Genomic DNA, 18838 nt, shown 5'->3' on the forward strand with positions numbered 1-18838 from the left:
CAGTGCAAATACTAAAACAAATTACCTGAGTGGAGAAGTATATTGAATGATATGAAACATGATACATGGATCAATAATGGAAAATTCACATTGTTTAGAAATAATGAGGGAAACCTTATGATCTACATTAGAGGTTTGAATGAACATGATGCTGGAGGATACTGGATTGGTGTTCTTTACAAGTGGGGTATAGATATGACTTTAAATGTGGAAGAAGGTCAGTCATTTAAGATCAAAATCTTGGTGTAGTAAAATTCCTGATCTTTATATACTAAAAATACATTTCTTTATTATGTGAATTACAGATTTATGTTGTAAAATATCAAAGACAGTGATGGTGAATATTGGAGAAACTGCAACCTTCAGCTGTGAATATTCACATAATCATATTAATGATCCCAAGATCATATTCAAAGAAGGAAAAGACTCTATTGAGATGATCTACAGCACCTCGAAGAAGACCGAAAGATTCAGTGTTTCTGATGACAGACATAAAAATCTCTTCAATGTGAGAATTACTGCTGTGACTCCAGATGATGGAGGAGTTTATTTATGTGGAGTTTGGATCAACAGACACTCGTACAGTTACTCCATTATTAATACTGTTCATCTATATATTGGTAGTAAGTAAAACAACCTTTCATTCAAATCTCACATAAAAGTTTCTAAAAACAGTGTGTGTTGTAGAATTGATCAGACATGATATTGGTGATGAACCTGAGCAGTTGCAGTATTATTGTTTACATCACATACCAAATACAGAAATATTGTATGAGAACCATAATTAATGTAAAATATACCTGTTCTTTATTTGCAGTGGCTCCAGTAGTGAGACGTGAAGGAGAATCTGCTGAGATCTTCTGCCCTTATGATTCAATCTATAAATCAAAGTCAAAGTCTCTCTGTAAGGGGAAGTGCTCCACTAGAGATAGAAATACTCTCAATGAGACTGTGAGAGAAGAGAAAGAGACCAAGACTGACAGATTGACTCTGAATGATGATGTCACTGCAAGTGTCTTCACTGGGACCATCACTGGACTGACAGCAGAGGATGCTGGGAAATACTGGTGTGCAGTGACATTAGAGATAGACGTGAATTATCTTTACACTCATCTGATCGTCATCATGAACGAGGGTGAGGAAGGTTTATACATCTGAATATGTGAAACTATGTCTGTGAATTGACGTTCTTATATTTATAATATTTCCAGAGCTGAACTTGACTAAGTATGAAGGAGACGACGTGTCAATCCAGTGCAAACATCATGATGAACATCAGAAATGCTTCTGCAAAGCACATGAACCCTCCATGTGTGTGAAGGATGGAGTTTCATTGGAGAAGATCAGAGATGATCGAGTCTTTACTGTAAACATCACTGATCTGAGAGAAGAGGATTCTGGGATATACTGGTGTGGATCTCACATCATCACTAAAGTCACTCTCACTGTAAAACAGGGTAAGTAATATTATTGAATTATTTTGTATTTAAAATTAAGTCAATTTTTTTTTGGTTGCGGAAACTGGCTAAAACGTGTCTCAAGGACAATGAACAGAACACACACCTGTTAGAGCATGTGACCAGTGATGGGGAAAGTTACTTTTAAAAGGATCGTGTTACAATATTGTGTTACTCCCTTAAAAAGTAACTAATTCCATTACTTAGTTACTTTTTATGGAAAGTAACGAGTGTGGTAGATTGTTTCTTCTTTCACACCTGACTTAAGTCTACCTGGGTCTCGTCTACAATCGACGTCCCCGTTCAATAATATTTATACTCTAGTGCGTCTCCTCATCGACGTCGGCCGAGTCCCCTAACCCTCACAGCAATAGCTAAACAGACTCCACACAATGCCTTCGAATATGCTTAAATCACGGACAGAGGATCTCAGACATATATCAGAGAGAATCCCACCAGCAAAAATAATACAACAGTTTTTATAGAATAGGAGCACAGCAAAAGTGACATGATACATTAGGCTACATAATTTCCCTACAATTTGATTGGTTCTTTATATGCAAACCCTTCTGTTACTAGGTAGAAGCAAATCAGCTTTCTTGTTTGCTCTAAATCACTAGTTCTGTCTGGACCCACACATCTGTCTAGTTTCATTTCCTCTATGTGTTATATTTGGACACACACTCAGTCACAAGTTTTTCAGTAAAAGGGTTTGGAAACATTTAGCATTCAAAAGCATATGAATGTTATTCCTGCAAGAAATATAAATGTTAGTCATGATTCATTAAAAAATCTATCACGTGAGTTACATTACATTTGGTTAACTTTTTCACACCTGGGCTATGCTTGCTTTTATGATTTTTTATAACAAAATAAAATACTACTTTTATACAAAAGTGAACTGAATAAGCCTCAGGCTGAAGGGAATATAAACTCACGTCTGTACAGTAGAGTGCGCAGCTCAAACAAACCTTACAGCTGTGCTTCCATTCTGGAATACAGAAAAATAGGACGCAGGAGAGGAAAGTTCAACACTCTTACTTTAGCAAAAAAAAAAAAGAAAAAAAAAAAGAAACACAAATATGATGTTTATCTAAAGTGATTTGTACCTATAAGTATGGCTGAATTGGATAATTGACGGGCAGCAGCAAAGACATTGGTTAATAAAGTGAGATGAAATACATAAAGTTTGTACTATTTAATATTTAATTATTGCAGGTTTGTGTAATATTCTGAGTTTGCATTTCACAGTTTTAATTAATTTAGAGGAATACTGAATCTGTTTTTGTGCCAGTGAAATGAGTAAATGCTCATATTTAGTCTAGAATTACAATAACCATCATGTTCACACACAGCGCACACAACGCCTCTGCACTTACTCACATTTTCCCTCAACATGAGGGCAGGAGAGCTGTCAGTCAATAAATGGGGAAACAAAGTAACTTGCATTACTTATTTGAAAAAAGTAACTCAGATACTTTGTTATACATTTAAAAGTAATGTGTTAATTTACTAGTTACTTGAAAAAAAGTAATATGATTATGAATCTCAAGTTACTTGTGTTACCCCTTAAACAAGAACAGAACAACCGGGGTATAACATGAGAAGAACTGACAAAGAATAGAAAGAAACAAAGGGCTTGAAAACACAACCAAACCAATTATTGAAATGAACCACAGGTGTAACCGAATCAGTAACCAAGGCAACAAACTCTGTAATTAACATAGGTGGGAAAACTAGAACAAAGCAAAACACAGGAAAATGTCTCAGGTTACGACTGTAACCTATGTTCCCTGAGAACAGGGAACGAGACACTGCATCAAACGCTAGGGGAACGCCTCAGCGTGACTGATGACTGAAAACACTGTATTAAAAAAAAACGACAAACGTATTGGCCAGCGTCAGCCATGACATCATGCTCTAGCACGATCAGGCAGTATAAAAGGGCGCATGTCATCCACTTCTTCGTGTGAAGGGACTGTACAAGCAGACCAGAGGCATAGCGACGAGACGCAGTGTCTCGTTCCCTGTTCTCAGGGAACATAGGTTACAGTCATAACCTGAGACGTTCCCTTTCGAAAGGGAACTTGCACTGTGTCAAGCGCTAGGGGAACGATCTACCCACGCTGACATGCTGAGGGGATGCTTTAGCAACTATGGCTGTTACAAGCACAAACACATTAACTCAAAATTAAAGCCCCTTACGGCTTACACATCAGGCTAACAGTAGCACTACTCCCTACGGCCACTGCTCGAGCTCGAGCTCAAAGGCATGGATTCCACAGCCCGATTTTCAGAGGGGGGTTCCTTTAAGGGAGTACGGCCCAGAGCCTATGGGCCCCGGCCTGCTACTTTCGAGGGGACCAAAGTCAACCCCCATTCCAGGGAGGCTATCATGCTTGAAGCTGAAGCCAACAACCTGTTTAGACCTATGGGAAGCGGAGGCCTCAGCAGGATGGCTCAGAGAGCAGAGGAAGCCTGCACCCTTACTCCAACGTGGTCTCCAGAACTTATTCTCAAAATGTGAAAAACTTCATAGTGCAGAGCTCAGACAGAGAAAGGCTAAAAACAGCTCTCCGTTATCGAGATGGCCCTTATTCTGTACTACTATCTGCAATGCTGTTTGCATGGAAGCCTCAGCAGGATGAATCTTGAAGGAGAAGAGGCCTGACACATGTTAGAGTACAGCTACAGCGCTCAGGGAGCGAGGGGGCCTAGGTTCTCTCCTTTAGAGAGAGGCCGCTCCCCCATCTCTACCTGAGAGGCTGTTTACCTGGAGGCCTCAGCAGGATGACCCTCGAAGTAGGGGAGGCCTGACACACGTAGTTAGGAGAGCTAACTCGACTACCACCAGAGCTCAGGGTGCGACGGGTCTAACAACTACTCAAGAAATGAGGAAGAACCCCTTCCGCGCTCTACCGAGCTGTATATATGGAGGCCTCAGAAGGATGACTCTCGAAGGAGAGGAGGCCTGACACATAGAGTTAGGAGAGCTAGCTCGACTACCACCAGAGCTCAGGGAAGCGACAGGTCTAATAACTCCTCAAGAAATGAGGAAGAACCCCTTCCACACTCTACTGAGCTGTATATATGAAGGCCTCAGCAGGATGACTCTCGAAGGAGAGGAGGCCTGACACATATAGTTAGGACATGTATATATGGAGGCCTCAGCAGGATGACCCTTGAAGGAAAGGAGGCCTGACACATATAGTTAGGACATGTATATATGGAGGCCTCAGCAGGATGACTCTTGAAGGAGAGGAGACCTGACACATATAGTTAGGACATGTACATATGGAGGCCACAGCAGGATGACCCTTGAAGGAGAGGAAGCCTGACACATATAGTTAGGACATGTATATATGGAGGCCTCAGCAGGATGACTCTTGAAGGAGAGGAAACCTGACACATATAGTTAGGACATGTACATATGGAGGCCTCAGCACGATGACCCTTGAAGGAGAGGAGGCCTGACACATATAGTTAGGACATGTATATATGGAGGCCTCAGCAGGATGACTCTTGAAGGAGAGGAGACCTGACACATATAGTTAGGACATGTATATATGGAGGCCTCAGCAGGATGACTCTCGAAGTAGAGGAGACCTGACACATATAGTTAGGACATGTATATATGAAGGCCTCAGCAGGATGACTCTCAAAGTAGAGGAGACCTGACACATATAGTTAGGACATGTATATATGGAGGCCTCAGCAGGATGACCCTTGAAGGAGAGGAGGCCTGACACATATAGTTAGGACATGTATATATGGAGGCCTCAGCAGGATGACTCTCGAAGGAGAGGAGGCCTGACACATATAGTTAGGACATGTATATATGGAGGCCTCAGCAGGATGACTCTTGAAGGAGAGGAGGCCTGACACATATAGTTAGGACATGTATATATGGAGGCCTCAGCAGGATGACTCTCGAAGGAGAGGAGGCCTGACACATATAGTTAGGACATGTATATATGGAGGCCTCAGCAGGATGACTCTTGAAGGAGAGGAGGCCTGACACATACAGATGGTGGACAACCAGAATGAGACTTTTACCGCCGCCGTTCCCACGGCGGCAAAATTGGGATGTGTATTTGCTGCCTTTTACCGCTGAGTGGCGCTGTAATCACAGACTTTGAAAAGTGTCAGTTTATTCTCTTTATTACGTAATCTGCCGCGGCAGTAATCTGAGCTGAGGTCACAGATAAATTCAAGATAAATATTGTGGTTAAACGAATTCAAATTCATTACATTTAAAAAAAAGTAAACACACGTTAACATTGTGTGCCCAGTTTTTCTATAATTTAGAAAGGCTATGTCAATAGGTTACTTGTCATTTACTTTGTGTTATTTTAATGTGTTTGTAGATTTATTAACTGAAACATAACAGTGAAATAAATTAAAATAATTTACCGTAAAATTAAAACATTTTCAGGACTTGCAGTTACTAACCGATGTTAGTCGGTTTAAGCATTCTTTGTTATATTCAGAATTAAATAGGCTTACTTGTTGTTATGATTATCAATTGAATTCTTTAATAAATAATCAACCACAATGCCTATTACTGCCGCAGCAAAAATAAACCAGTCGAATTTCAAAGTCGTTCGCGAAATGACTATAGGCTATACCGGGTGGCGCAAGTGACAGGGCAAAACAGCAGCAACTGCAGCATTTTAAAAGGTAAGTTTCCTATCTGTTTATAATATATATATATATATATATATATATATATATATATATATATATATATATGTAAGGAATAATTGACGACAGGCCGTTGAATTATTAGAAAAATAATGCACACCCGAGGTGGTAATGCGGTCACGACGCGAAGCGGAGTGGCCGTTACACCTCGGGTGTGCATTATTTTTCTAATAATTCAACGGCCTGAAGTCAATTATTCCGCTTATACTACAGTTACCACACCTCGAAACATTGTTCAGATTATGTATTTCAAGACGTTTGTAAAGTTTTTGTCATTAAAACGCTCTTGTATGTAGGACTAATTTCTTACGCATCTAATCCCATGTCGGCCGTTGCTAATTCCAAAACGTCATTTCAGAGTTAGTAACGGAGGTTTGAGCGGCTGATAGCAGACTAATGCTGGGGACACACGACTAGCTGACACATTCTCTGACTGTTTTCATCGACTGCAGCAGATTTTAAACACCGACTTTGAACACAGACTGAACGCGCTGAGCACGCGTTTGGGCATGATCAGTCATAAGTATCAAATTACATTCATAACCGGCCTTAAAGTGTGTTCCCGGCTTTATGCAGTTATTAATGCAGTTATTAGAGAGAGATGTTGCAATAATGAGACAGAAAAGCATGTGCGTCAATATTATTATTTATTAATTAATTCAATTCGTTTTAATGAATTCGTTAATTCTTTTTTTCTTTCTATTATTGACAGATGACAGTAGACTAGCCAAATAAATGAAACCCAAAGCCCTTTTAACAAGTAGGCCTATCAATAATTATTTATTTGTTAAATTATCTGCAATAAAAATCCGTGCTGCAGGACTATCCATTTATTTAGCCTATATTCAGTTTAATTTTCTATTGATTATAGATAGGACTTTATAGTTTATTTATTCAAATTAAACTGCATGTTTCTATTGATTGTGAAGCTAGACATTGAAAATTGCAGATCAAGCGCATGGGGCGAAATGCTTTTTCTTGTTATGATTTGTATCCGATTTTCCGTTATTACAGTTGACTACGCGAAGTGATATGGAACTGTAATGCGGTCAAGACCTGCCTGGAACTACTTTAGCCGTGCGTTTCCCTGAAAATAATGCACACCTTAGAACGTTCGTCAACCAATCAGATTCAAGCATTCAACGGCCCTGTAGTATAAATATATATATTTCATTATTTGAACAAAAATGAGACTGATTGAATATGTAAAAATATAAATCTGCTAAATTATTTTTTTTTGTGTGTGTGAATCATTCACGAGATTGAGATGACTGACAGTGATACCCGGCCATAGCAACGGAAGACATTTTTCAAAACAGATCGAACAAATCAGAAAAATACTTTCAATACAGTATTTCTTTCAATTAAAAAATAAACAATGAAAATGTAAAAGAAAATTAATTAAGTTTGAAAACCCATCGCACATTTCAAGGTATGAATAAAGTGTCGGGACAGTTTATTTATTTAAACAGGGTTGCATCGATAGTTTATTCCCTTTGTGATGCAAAATAAGAAACACAGAATCTTATTCTTGCAACATTTTACATTTCTATTGTCAAAGAAATTGCAGCTAAATTAAAACGGTACAAAACGAAAAAAGTTCAAAGCAACATAAATTAAGAACAGGCGTTTTTTTTTTTGCCTCTCTCGCGCTGGATATTTTTTTAGTAAGTTTGGTCTCCCTCACTGCGCGCGGCGGGACTTTCTCGAAATTAAGCATTTCAGCGTAAAAAAAAACACCATACAGCTGATAATACTGTATATGTCGCTGTGTGTCATCCACACAAACCACGAAGAAAAAACTGTAACAAATAGCTTTTGTTCCTTCAAAGATACAACATGCCTTGCTGAATTCACCTTACAATAAAACGAGGTGGGTCGCGAATTAAAGAGCTCTGTATCTGCTAAATTGAAATTGTGTGTGGATTTGTATTTATAATTTAATAAGATATAGGGCCTACATATGGACTTTTGGAGATTTTGAGATTAATCCTTAAAAGAATTTTGCCTTTGCCTGCTCATCAGGCTGGCTCCGACACTCTCCATATGAAAGACGGAACATTAACACCTCTGTCCTGCACCCCCACGATAAAGCAACTACCGGTATTGCCTTCTCCAAACCCCCCAAAGGCTAGCTGAGTTTGCAAAACAAAACAAAGAGTTTGCCACTCGTCGTGGTGTGCCAAAACACTTAATTATAAACTTCAATATTTCATTCAAAACAATCTCAAAACGCTTTGTGACATTTTGAAAAGCCGTGGATGCATTACTGCCACTGGAACAATGAACGCAACAGAATACTGGTTCTGATTTTATTGTTTGTCGTTTAAACGTCATATATATATATATATATATATATATATATATATATATATATATATATATTTTTTTTTTTTTTTAACAGAACTGCTTTTGAAATTACGATTGGAATTATTATAGGCTACAGAAGTAAAGTCATTGTATAATATTTGTTCCTTGGTGTAAAATGGAAATGCATGGTGATTTTATTTTGTAAATAGGCTATAAGCAAAAAACTATGTTTTAGAACTATAGACAAATCTCTCTGCATCAACAATAGACTATAAAATGCATTAATAGGCTAATATAAAAATATCAGTAGTCTAAGTTAGTTCGGGATTCGTAAGTTCCAACCACTCTGCCACGATTCACTCGTTGTGACATGGCCTAACGTTCCAGTGTGTGTTCGCTCACACGAGCGAGAAGCGCTCTTCATTCAAAAGAACGCGCCGCCGCGTTTGTCGAACACTAATTCAACATGCTAGAATAAAACCTGGCTTTAGAACAATGCATAGCGCCACTCATCGTGGTGTGCCAAAAAATTTACAATACTTTAGTTTAATTTAGCACACATATAGCTAGGACATGTATATATGGAGGCCTCAGCAGGATGACTCTCGAAGGAGAGGAGGCCTGACACATATAGTTAGGACATGTACATATGGAGGCCTCAGCAGGATGACTCTCGAAGGAGAGGAGGCCTGACACATATAGTTAGGACATGTATATATGGAGGCCTCAGCAGGATGACTCTCGAAGGAGAGGAGGCCTGACACATATAGTTAGGACATGTATATATGGAGGCCTCAGCAGGATGACTCTCGAAGGAGAGGAGGCCTGACACATTACACTTCTCATTCATTCACAATTGTGTATATTTGCCATGAATTTTCTGTTTGCTTGCTGTTTAAATTTATACATCCCAATTTATCTCTAATCATTATGTGTTTATGTATTGTGGCCGGGCGGGGAACGACACGACAGAACAAAAGACTTTAGTGAGCCCCGGAGGGTGAGTTTATTGAACAGCGTGGTGAAAACAAACAATACTGGTGGGTGAGGTGACGGCGTCGTTGATGCTCGTGCTGGGTGAATCCTTCCTTTCCTGGTGCTTTCCTGGTGACAGTGGCCGGTGAGGGGTGGGTGCGGGAACGCGCGTTCACCCCGGTGAGTGAGTCCAGGAAGTGCTGAACCAATCGGTCACGGCGAGTCTGGGGAATAAGCGAGACAGAGAGTCGGTAAGTGTTACCCTTCATTGGAGATCCTTCTCGCCCGTCTGTGGTGAGCTATCTGCTTATATTGAAGGTTTTTCCGTGATCGATTGGTCCGTGGTGAGTGACTCCAGGTGCCGCTTGTGTGTTGCCAGGGCGACGCTGATTGTTCCTCGGGACTCCCGCCACACTCCCCCCCCCAAGCGACGTCCTTGTCCCGGAGGTGGAAACAAAAAGGGGAGACCAGGGGTGGGAGGGGAGTGACCCCTGACAGACCTGAATACGCTGCCCAGGACCGAGAGAGACCGTCGGCGTTGGTGTTGCTGGAACCGGCCCGATGGCGCACATCAAAGTGGAAGTCCTGGAGCGAGAGGAACCACCTTGTGACTCGAGCATTCGTGTCTTTCGCCCGGGCCATCCACTGCAGAGGAGCATGGTCTGTAAAGAGAGTGAAATGTCGGCCTAACAAATAATACCTCAGCTCCAGGACTGCCCACTTGATGGCGAGAGCTTCTTTCTCCACGGCTGCGTACTTTCTCTCGGCCTGGGACAGCTTACGGCTGATGTATATCACCGGATGCTCCTCTCCCTCCTGTATTTGGGAGAGCACGGCCCCCAATCCCGTGTCCGAAGCATCCGTTTGGAGCAGGAAGGGACAGCTGAAGTCTGGAGCACGCAACACGGGTTCTGTTGTCAGGGCCTGTTTAATGTGTTGAAAGGCTTGTTCGGCCTCTTTAGTCCAGCTGACCCGTTCTGGCTGTCCCTTCCTGGTCAGGTCCGTCAGGGGGGCGGCTATAGAGGAGAAACTGGGGATAAAGCATCGGTAGTATCCCGCCAACCCCAAGAACGCACGTACCTGGGTCTTGTTGAGGGGTTTTGGGGCGTCCAGGATTGCCTTGACCTTGTTCTCCTGTGGCTTGACGAGTCCTCTTCCTACTGTAAAACCCAGGTACCTTGCTTCGTTCATGGCTAGGTGGCATTTTCGGGGGTTGGCGGTTAGCCCAGCCCGACGGAGCTCGGAGAGCACCCTCCGGAGTCGCTCCAAATGGTCCTCCCATGCCTCCGAGTGGATTACTACGTCGTCGAGGTAGGCCGCTGCATAGGATTGGTGAGGGCGGAGTACCACGTCCATTAGGCGTTGAAACGTCGCTGGGGCCCCGTGCAGGCCAAAGGGAAGGGTCCGGTAATGCCAGTGGCCAGAGGGTGTCGAGAAGGCTGTTTTGGGCCTGGCTTCTGTGGAGAGGGGGACTTGCCAATAGCCTTTAGTAAGGTCGAGCGTGGTGATGTACCGGGCCCTTCCCAGGCGTTCCAGAAGTTCGTCCACTCGGGGCATGGGGTAGCTGTCAAAGTCGGAGATCTCATTTAGGCGTCGGTAGTCATTGCAGAAACGTAGGGTGCCGTCCGGCTTAGGCACCAGGACTATCGGGCTGGACCATGGGCTCCGGGATGGTTCAATTACCCCCAGTTTGAGCATCTTCTGTATCTCCTCCTCTATAGCTTGCCGGCGGGCCTCTGGGACTCGATAGGGCCGTTGCCGGATGACGACGCCAGGAGGAGTGTGGATGTCATGGGAGAGGACGTTAGTCTGGCCGGGGGTGTCGGAGAAGACGTCCTGGAACTGACCGACCAGGTGCCGCAGCTCTGTCTTTTGGGCGGCGGAGAGGTTAGGGTTGGTGTCCACAACCACGGGGTCTGGGACGGTGAGAGCGAGTGCTTGGTCTTGATCCCCGACCCACTTCTTCAACAAGTTGATATGGTATAGCTGGACGGTTCGTCTACGACCAGGTTGTCTTACCCTGTAATTGACTGGGCCGACTCGCTCTTCTATGGTATATGGGCCTTGCCACTGAGCTAGGAACTTGCATGCTGCATTGGGGACCAAGACCATCACTCTATCTCCTGGTTGAAACTCCCGCGGTTGGGCCGCCCGGTTGTAGAGACGTTGCTGGGCTTGTTGGGACTTTACCAAGTGTTCCCGGACTAATGGCATGACGCGGTCGATCTTACTCCTCATGTCTTGAACATGTTCGATGACGGTCCGGTATACTGCCGGCTGCTGTTCCCAGGCTTCTCGGGCTACGTCGAGGAGACCACGGGGTTGTCGTCCGAAAAGGAGTTCGAATGGAGTGAAGCCCGTGGATGCTTGTGGTACCTCTCGGATGCCGAATAGAACATAAGGAAGAAGCAGGTCCCAGTCCTTTTTATCTTCTGCAGCCACCCTTCGTAACATTTGCTTCAATGTCTGATTAAATCTCTCGACGAGCCCGTCGGTCTGGGGATGATAGACTGAGGTTCTTACTTGCTTTACCTTCAGCAGCCGGCAGAGGTCAGCCATTAGCCGGGACATAAACGGGGTTCCCTGGTCGGTCAGTATCTCCGACGGTAGACCCACCCGGCTGAAGAGCAGGAACAGCTCACGAGCGATGGCTTTGGCGGTGGCTTGGCGAAGGGGGACTGCCTCCGGGTACCGGGTGGCGTAATCGACGATGACCAGAACGTGTTCGTGCCCCCGGCCAGACTTCGGCAACGGCCCCACGATGTCCATCCCGATCCGCTCAAAGGGCACCCCAATGATGGGTAAGGGGATCAACGGGCTGGGGGGAGGTTTCCGGGGAGACGTCCGTTGGCACATGGGACAGGCTTGGCAAAACCTTTTTACTTCTGCTTCGAGCCCCGGCCAGTGGAATCTGTCCCGGATACGTTTGGTTGTGTTCTGGGCCCCCAGGTGGCCGGCCATGGGGTGGGAGTGTGCCAACTCGAGGACAGTTTCCGTCTTGCTCTTTGGGACCACTAGAAGATGTTTAACCTCCCCCCGCCGCTCCGCGACACAGTACAGCAGACCGTTTTGGACGACGAAGTAAGGGAGAGGGTGAGGTGCTGGAAGGACCTCCTGGCCCTCTAGGAGGCGTACTTGTCGCCAGCAGTGTTTCAGTCTGTCGTCCTCCTTCTGGGCTTTCCCGAAATCTCCCCCTCCAGTAACCTGCTGAAAAACATTATGGAAGAGGTTAGTGTTATGAGTGGGGGACTCACCCTCTCCTCCACTGCCGGACGTCAGCAGGCTGGAATGGCTCTCGGACCCCCGCGACGGTTGGTGACGTGGGCGCCGACGCGGACGAACAGGCTGTGTGGCGATGGCCAAAGCGGCGTCCAACCCCGGCCAGTCACGTCCCAACAGCAGCGGTACTGGTAGGTCCTTCAGGATTCCGACTTCGAGAGTCCAGGCTTTTCCACCTTTATGGAAGGTAAGTATATTAGTAAATACCTGGCGGGTGTCCCCGTGGACACAGGTAATGGGCATTGTTGACTTGGAGCTTGGCCGGGGTTCCAGTGTGCTGGGTCGAGCGAGGGAGACAGCGCTCCCCGAGTCCAGCAGGGCTCGGTATCGTCGGCCCTGGACCTTCACGGTGGTCGTGGGTGCTCCTCGGGGGGTCTTTCGGTGAACCACACAGCCTGCCATCCATGCCTTGGTCGGCGGGGAGGGTGGATCAGTGGGCATCGGCTCGTCGCGGGGGCTGGACGGTCTGTGTACTGGTCGTGGGGTGCCCTCCGGCGGCCGTCGCTCCTGGATCACCCTCCGGGGAAAAGGCGGCGCTCACTCCCCGGCCTCCCGGTGGTAGGTGGCGTCCGCCAGTTCGACCGCTTCAATAAGTCCACCGATGGTCTTGGGACCCCTCATGCCGGCAGCTTGCCTCATCGAGCGCGGCAGCGCTCTCAACATACGGTCGACTACTACCCGTTCGGCGACTTGAGAAGGTGATGGGGCGTCTTCTAAGAGCCAGTGTTCGGCCAACCGCATCAGATCGGCAGCCTGGGCGCGCACTGGCAACCGGGCTTTAAACTCCCAGTCATGGAAACGCTGGGCTGCGGTGGTCGCTGATAGTCCAAGGCGACCTAAAATCTCTCTTTTTAATTCGTTATAATTATTTTGAGAGGATGCTGGTAATGAAAAATATGCCCGTTGGGCCTCACCCGAGAGCAACGGCGCCAGTGCTGCAGCCCAATCACCTCTCGCCCAGCCCTCTGTGCGGGCAACCGACTCAAACATTTTTAGGTAGGCCTCGATGTCATCATCTGCGGTTAGTTTGGGTAGTAGTCGAGCGGCGGTGACGCGTGGATCGGGTAGGGGAACGTTTTGAGCGGCCGGGAGGCGTAGATCTGCTAAATAACCTTGAATTTGTCCATGTTGTTCTGTCAGGAGCTCAAAACATTGTTGCTGGCGGACGCTCACCTCTGTTAGTTGTTTAACCAGCTCCTCCATGCTGCCGGGGAGGAGCGCGCCTGAAAAGAAAAAAAGAAACCGGAAGTAAACAAAAGATCGTCTTGTTCGTCGGCGTTCTCAGGCCCGTTCACTTGCCCGCATTCTCCACCACCTTGTGGCCGGGCGGGGAACGACACGACAGAACAAAAGACTTTAGTGAGCCCCGGAGGGTGAGTTTATTGAACAGCGTGGTGAAAACAAACAATACTGGTGGGTGAGGTGACGGCGTCGTTGATGCTCGTGCTGGGTGAATCCTTCCTTCCCTGGTGCTTTCCTGGTGACAGTGGCCGGTGAGGGGTGGGTGCGGGAACGCGCGTTCACCCCGGTGAGTGAGTCCAGGAAGTGCTGAACCAATCGGTCACGGCGAGTCTGGGGAATAAGCGAGACAGAGAGTCGGTAAGTGTTACCCTTCATTGGAGATCCTTCTCGCCCGTCTGTGGTGAGCTATCTGCTTATATTGAAGGTTTTTCCGTGATCGATTGGTCCGTGGTGAGTGACTCCAGGTGCCGCTTGTGTGTTGCCAGGGCGACGCTGATTGTTCCTCGGGACTCCCGCCACAGTATTTTCAGATTTCTCTTTGATCAACATTATTTCTTTGTGTTCGACTCTGCTTCTGATTGGAGGATTCGCTGTGACTGAGTGTTTATTAAGATAAGGTGATGCTGTCCTTCATACACACACATAAATGTTTATCTAAATGAGAACATATCATTGACTGCTGTTTAATATGAGGCTGATTATAACTACAGACTAACCCGTTAGGTTTTTTTTTTCTTCAAAGGGACGTGTTGTCAGATGCATCTCACTGTTGTTCATCGCTGATGTTGTAATGTGATCGTAGGCATGAGTTCATCATCAAACGAGACACCGTTAAGCAGTGAGTCTGGGTCTTCATTCACTGAAGTTCTGGTGTGGTTTTGTCTGTAAGTTTCACTCCGCACATCATGTTTTTCTCTTGTTTAATCTCAGATTGCACATTCTTGAGCAAATCCAAATGAGTCCTCTGCACACTTACCCATAATCCCCTCTGATGGCGTCACACATGAGCATGAAGATCCTGCAGACACCTTCAGAAAGATGGAGGTTTCCTCTGACTCCACCCCTGTCAGTTACTGCAGACTGAATCCACTCGCTGACAGCAGAGATCACAGATCATCACATGACCAGCAGTTCAGCTCGACCTTTGACAAACAAAGAATTCTTCAAACCACACATTCAATTACTTGGTTATCAATAATTGGATAAGAAGTTTATTTTAATCTTGATATCAATCTTCAAAGCAACAGTCTTTGAATTTCTTTGCCATAAAGTGTTTATGTTTTTCCTTTTTTGAAAAAATGTTTTAATGCAAAAAATTTTTTTGTGTGTGTGTGTGTGTGTTACTTACTCAGGAAACCCACAGTTAGACACATGAGACTGAACAGAGAGAGACAGACGCTGAACATGGTGTGTGGGTAAAGACTAAAGCTGTTCACATGTCTCCAGTGGCTTGCGGTCGCTACTGGGCGTTCCAACTACTGGTTGCCTAGTAACGTTTGTGAATGACATTCACAGATATTATTCCATGTTATGGACGAATCAGTTTTCTTGCTGCTAAAAACTAATATTTTAGAGAGAAAATACTAAATATAAATAGAATCAGTTAATAAATTCTTAATATTAAAGATGAACGAGAAACCGCGAGTGCTCTTTGCCATCATGGCTATTTATCTGGGTTCATGAAACCCTGAAGTTGCTGAGCAAAGTTTCTGATGTTATTGTGATTATATTAGTGAGATCATGATCAGACAGCACACAGATCTATATCTTCTATGTGAATATCTCACTAAGTTTTTCATGAATGCTGGAGCTGTTATCGTGATGAACATGTCGTTTTCCGTCCAGCTCAAAACCACAGAAAACTATTGGGTTTAAGAGCATTTTTCTGATATTACATACTTTGTATTTAAAAGAAAATAAATAACCAAATCCAATATAAGAATGCTGTCTGTTCTTTCAACTAATCATGTAAACGTTCAAAACGGCATGAGGGAACTATTTGTGTCTTGTGTTCTGGCTGACCATCGTGTAATTACAGTAAATATTGAAACTGGAGTGGAATCTGAAAATAAACAAGATAAAACACATGATGTGCAGAATTAAAATTACAAATGAAACACACAAGAACGTCAGTGCATGAAGAATGAATGAATTGTGTATTGACAAATAAACACAACATTAATATAAAGGCAAAGTGAGAGAAAGACTGTCCCCTTTGTGTGTCTAGGTTTTGGTTTTATTGTCTTTTGTGAAACATGACCACATCTTCTGCAGATCTTCACATGTTCTACTTCAATGCTTCTCTTCACTGCTGGTTTCCTGAAGAAGCCTTTTTATTCTTCACAACCAAACTAAACCGAGAAACTGTCTGTTGTTTTACTATAGGTTAAAGAGACTTGCTTGTAAGACTCAGTGCTTTGTGTTTGCAGGGTGGTTTGACACTGTGGTCAGTGTGATAAACATCATGAGATGTTCAGCTTGTGCTTTTCTTTTGCTCTGTGTATCTTCTTTGAGTCAAACCAAGAAGCCCTTCAGCCGCCTCCAGGTGTGACAAAAACAGGAAATGTTTATCTTAACGACAATAGACAGACTTTTCACTCCATAAAACATATAAATGAAATACATTGATATATGTAAAATGTTTAATCCATGAACAATTTAAATATGTTTATAACATATCCCAGCTCTTCCTCCAGAAGGGTTTAGTCGGGTCATCTGAAACATTTGTTAGAGGGAAGTGAAACTGCAGTCATAAATAAGTGTGCATTGTAAAATATCTACTTGCTTTTTATTTTATTTTCTGTGGCGCTAATACATTTTACAGTAATATACACTGGCATTCACATTTATTCTGTTATGAAAACATGTAAATGTCCTTAGTAAAAGAAAGAGTTAATAATGAGCCGTATTTGCATCTGTGTCTGACTCTGGAGGCACATAGACATCTGGGTGTTTGCAAACAACGGTGACATGTTTTGTGGGCGGATCTTTCCTTGTGGCAGAAAAAAACTGTTCTGCAGTAGCACTCTGAGGAAGACACGTAATAAAAGATTAAAAACATTATTTTCGAGTTTACATCTCAAAATTCAGAGAAGGAATTGACAGATATAAACACAATTGCGAAATATAAAGTCAGAATTGGGAGAAACAAAATTATACAGACCTTGTGACCAGAGAAACAAGCGAGCAGACATCTTTATAATTTTGTCTTTGAACTTCCGTTTTTGCGATATCTCTTTATATTTCTATGGCATCGCTGTCGAAGAGTAATTATCTGCTGAAGTGGATTTACTTATTGTAGAGTTAACTAAAGTTTATCATGAGCATTGTTAAGTTTGAAGCGGATGTCTTAACAAATATCAGTAGACCGGGAAGATTTTAAAACAAGCGGTTCATTAATGAATCTGTAAGATCTTACCTTCATGCTGTGGAAATACAAAATGGAAGACAGAAAACAACAAATATTATAAGATGTATAGATTTTAAAATTATGTCATGCTGTAACTGTAGGGCTAATACATTAAGTCCCCTATGAACTGCATATGTGAATATATTGTAGACCTATTGTTTACATAAAAATTCATGCTTTAAGACTAATCAGTGCAGGTTTCATCAGTCTGTCCGTTTAATGGCTTGCAACCGTAAACGCCTGTGGTTAAACATCAAAGGTATTTCAACAAACTTCAACAACGGTATTCCATAAAATTACGATTTTTAAAAAATTTTTGCATTCTGATTATGATCTAAAGGCACAAGACATGTTTCTCTTATTCCATGTATTTTCCCCATTTTCCTTCACTTCTTACCCCTATTTTTTCTGCCACCACAATACGCGCGCAGCTGCAAGTGACGGTACTGTGACGTCTGAATATTATGAATATTCAAATATGACACGTCAACATACACACGAGAGCCAATGAGGTTTAAGCAGGGTTTAAACTCCTCCCCTTTCTCCTTATATGGCGCTGAGCGCTGCATGTCCGCTTGAATGAAAACAATTACATTTAAAAATGTTTCTCAAACAAAGCTGTTTTATGTATTCAGGAAACCTGAAAAACACCACAAAACGTATGAGTGACTTGTTGTACTTTGATCTTGACAGCATACTTGGAATTTGTGCTCTGCATATCACCCATCCAAGTGCACACACACACAGCAGTGAGTACTGAACACACACACATACACACCGTGAACACATGGCAGCCATTTTTGCTGCGGTGCCCTGGGAGCGATTGGGGGTCCAGTGTCTTGCTCACGGACAGCTCAGTTGTGGGTAATGAGAGTGGAAGAGAGCACTGTTCATTCACTCCCCACACCTACACTTCCTGCAGGAACTGAGACTCAAACCCACGGCCTTCGGGTTTCGAGTCTGGATCTCATTAGGCCACAACTGCCCCCGCTCAGCATCAAGTTGCTCTAGATGTTTCTGTATGAGAGTGGGTCAGTCTTTGTAACTCAACATTTCCTGATGTATGTATTATCATTTTCATTATGTTTTGTTTAAACCTTTTATTTTAAATTGTTTTAATATTAAAGCTGTCTTGTAAGTTCACTGAGGCCCCCTAAATACACATTACATGTAGATCAGTGGTTCTCAACTCCAGTCCTCGGGACCCGCTGCTCTGCACATTTTGTATGTCTCTCTTATCTGACACACTCAAATCAGTTCATGGAGTCTCTCCTGACGAGCTGATGATCTGGTTCAGGTGTGTTAAATAAGGGAGACATACAAAATGTGCAGAGCAGTGGGTCCCGAGGACTGGAGTTGAGAACCACTGATGTAGATTAAACTGTCGCCCTCTAGAGGAAGATTTCATTAATGCTTATGAATTATCTTCAGTGTCATTCATCCTTCTGTAGAGAAGATGAAG

At 43.8% G+C, this 18838-nt stretch overlaps 1 long non-coding RNA gene across 2 annotated transcripts; it reads left to right on the forward strand.

Annotated features, from left to right (window-relative positions):
* Positions 1–1355: 1355 nt before the first annotated feature.
* Positions 1356–18501, forward strand: LOC309493909. 2 transcript variants are annotated; one of them, XR_014204080.1, is made up of 4 exons: positions 1356–1457; positions 14498–14805; positions 14898–15374; positions 16242–18501. It is a non-coding gene; the product is annotated as an uncharacterized lncRNA (long non-coding RNA). The 2 variants fall into 2 exon arrangements; XR_014204081.1 differs by lacking the exon at positions 16242–18501 and having other exon boundaries at positions 14498–14584; positions 14710–14805; positions 14898–15024.
* The last annotated feature ends 337 nt before the right edge of the window (positions 18502–18838 follow it).

The sequence above is a fragment of the Leuciscus leuciscus genome (genome assembly GCF_965113295.1).
Source record: "Leuciscus leuciscus genome assembly, chromosome: 3".
Taxonomy (NCBI): Eukaryota; Metazoa; Chordata; class Actinopteri; order Cypriniformes; family Leuciscidae; genus Leuciscus; species Leuciscus leuciscus.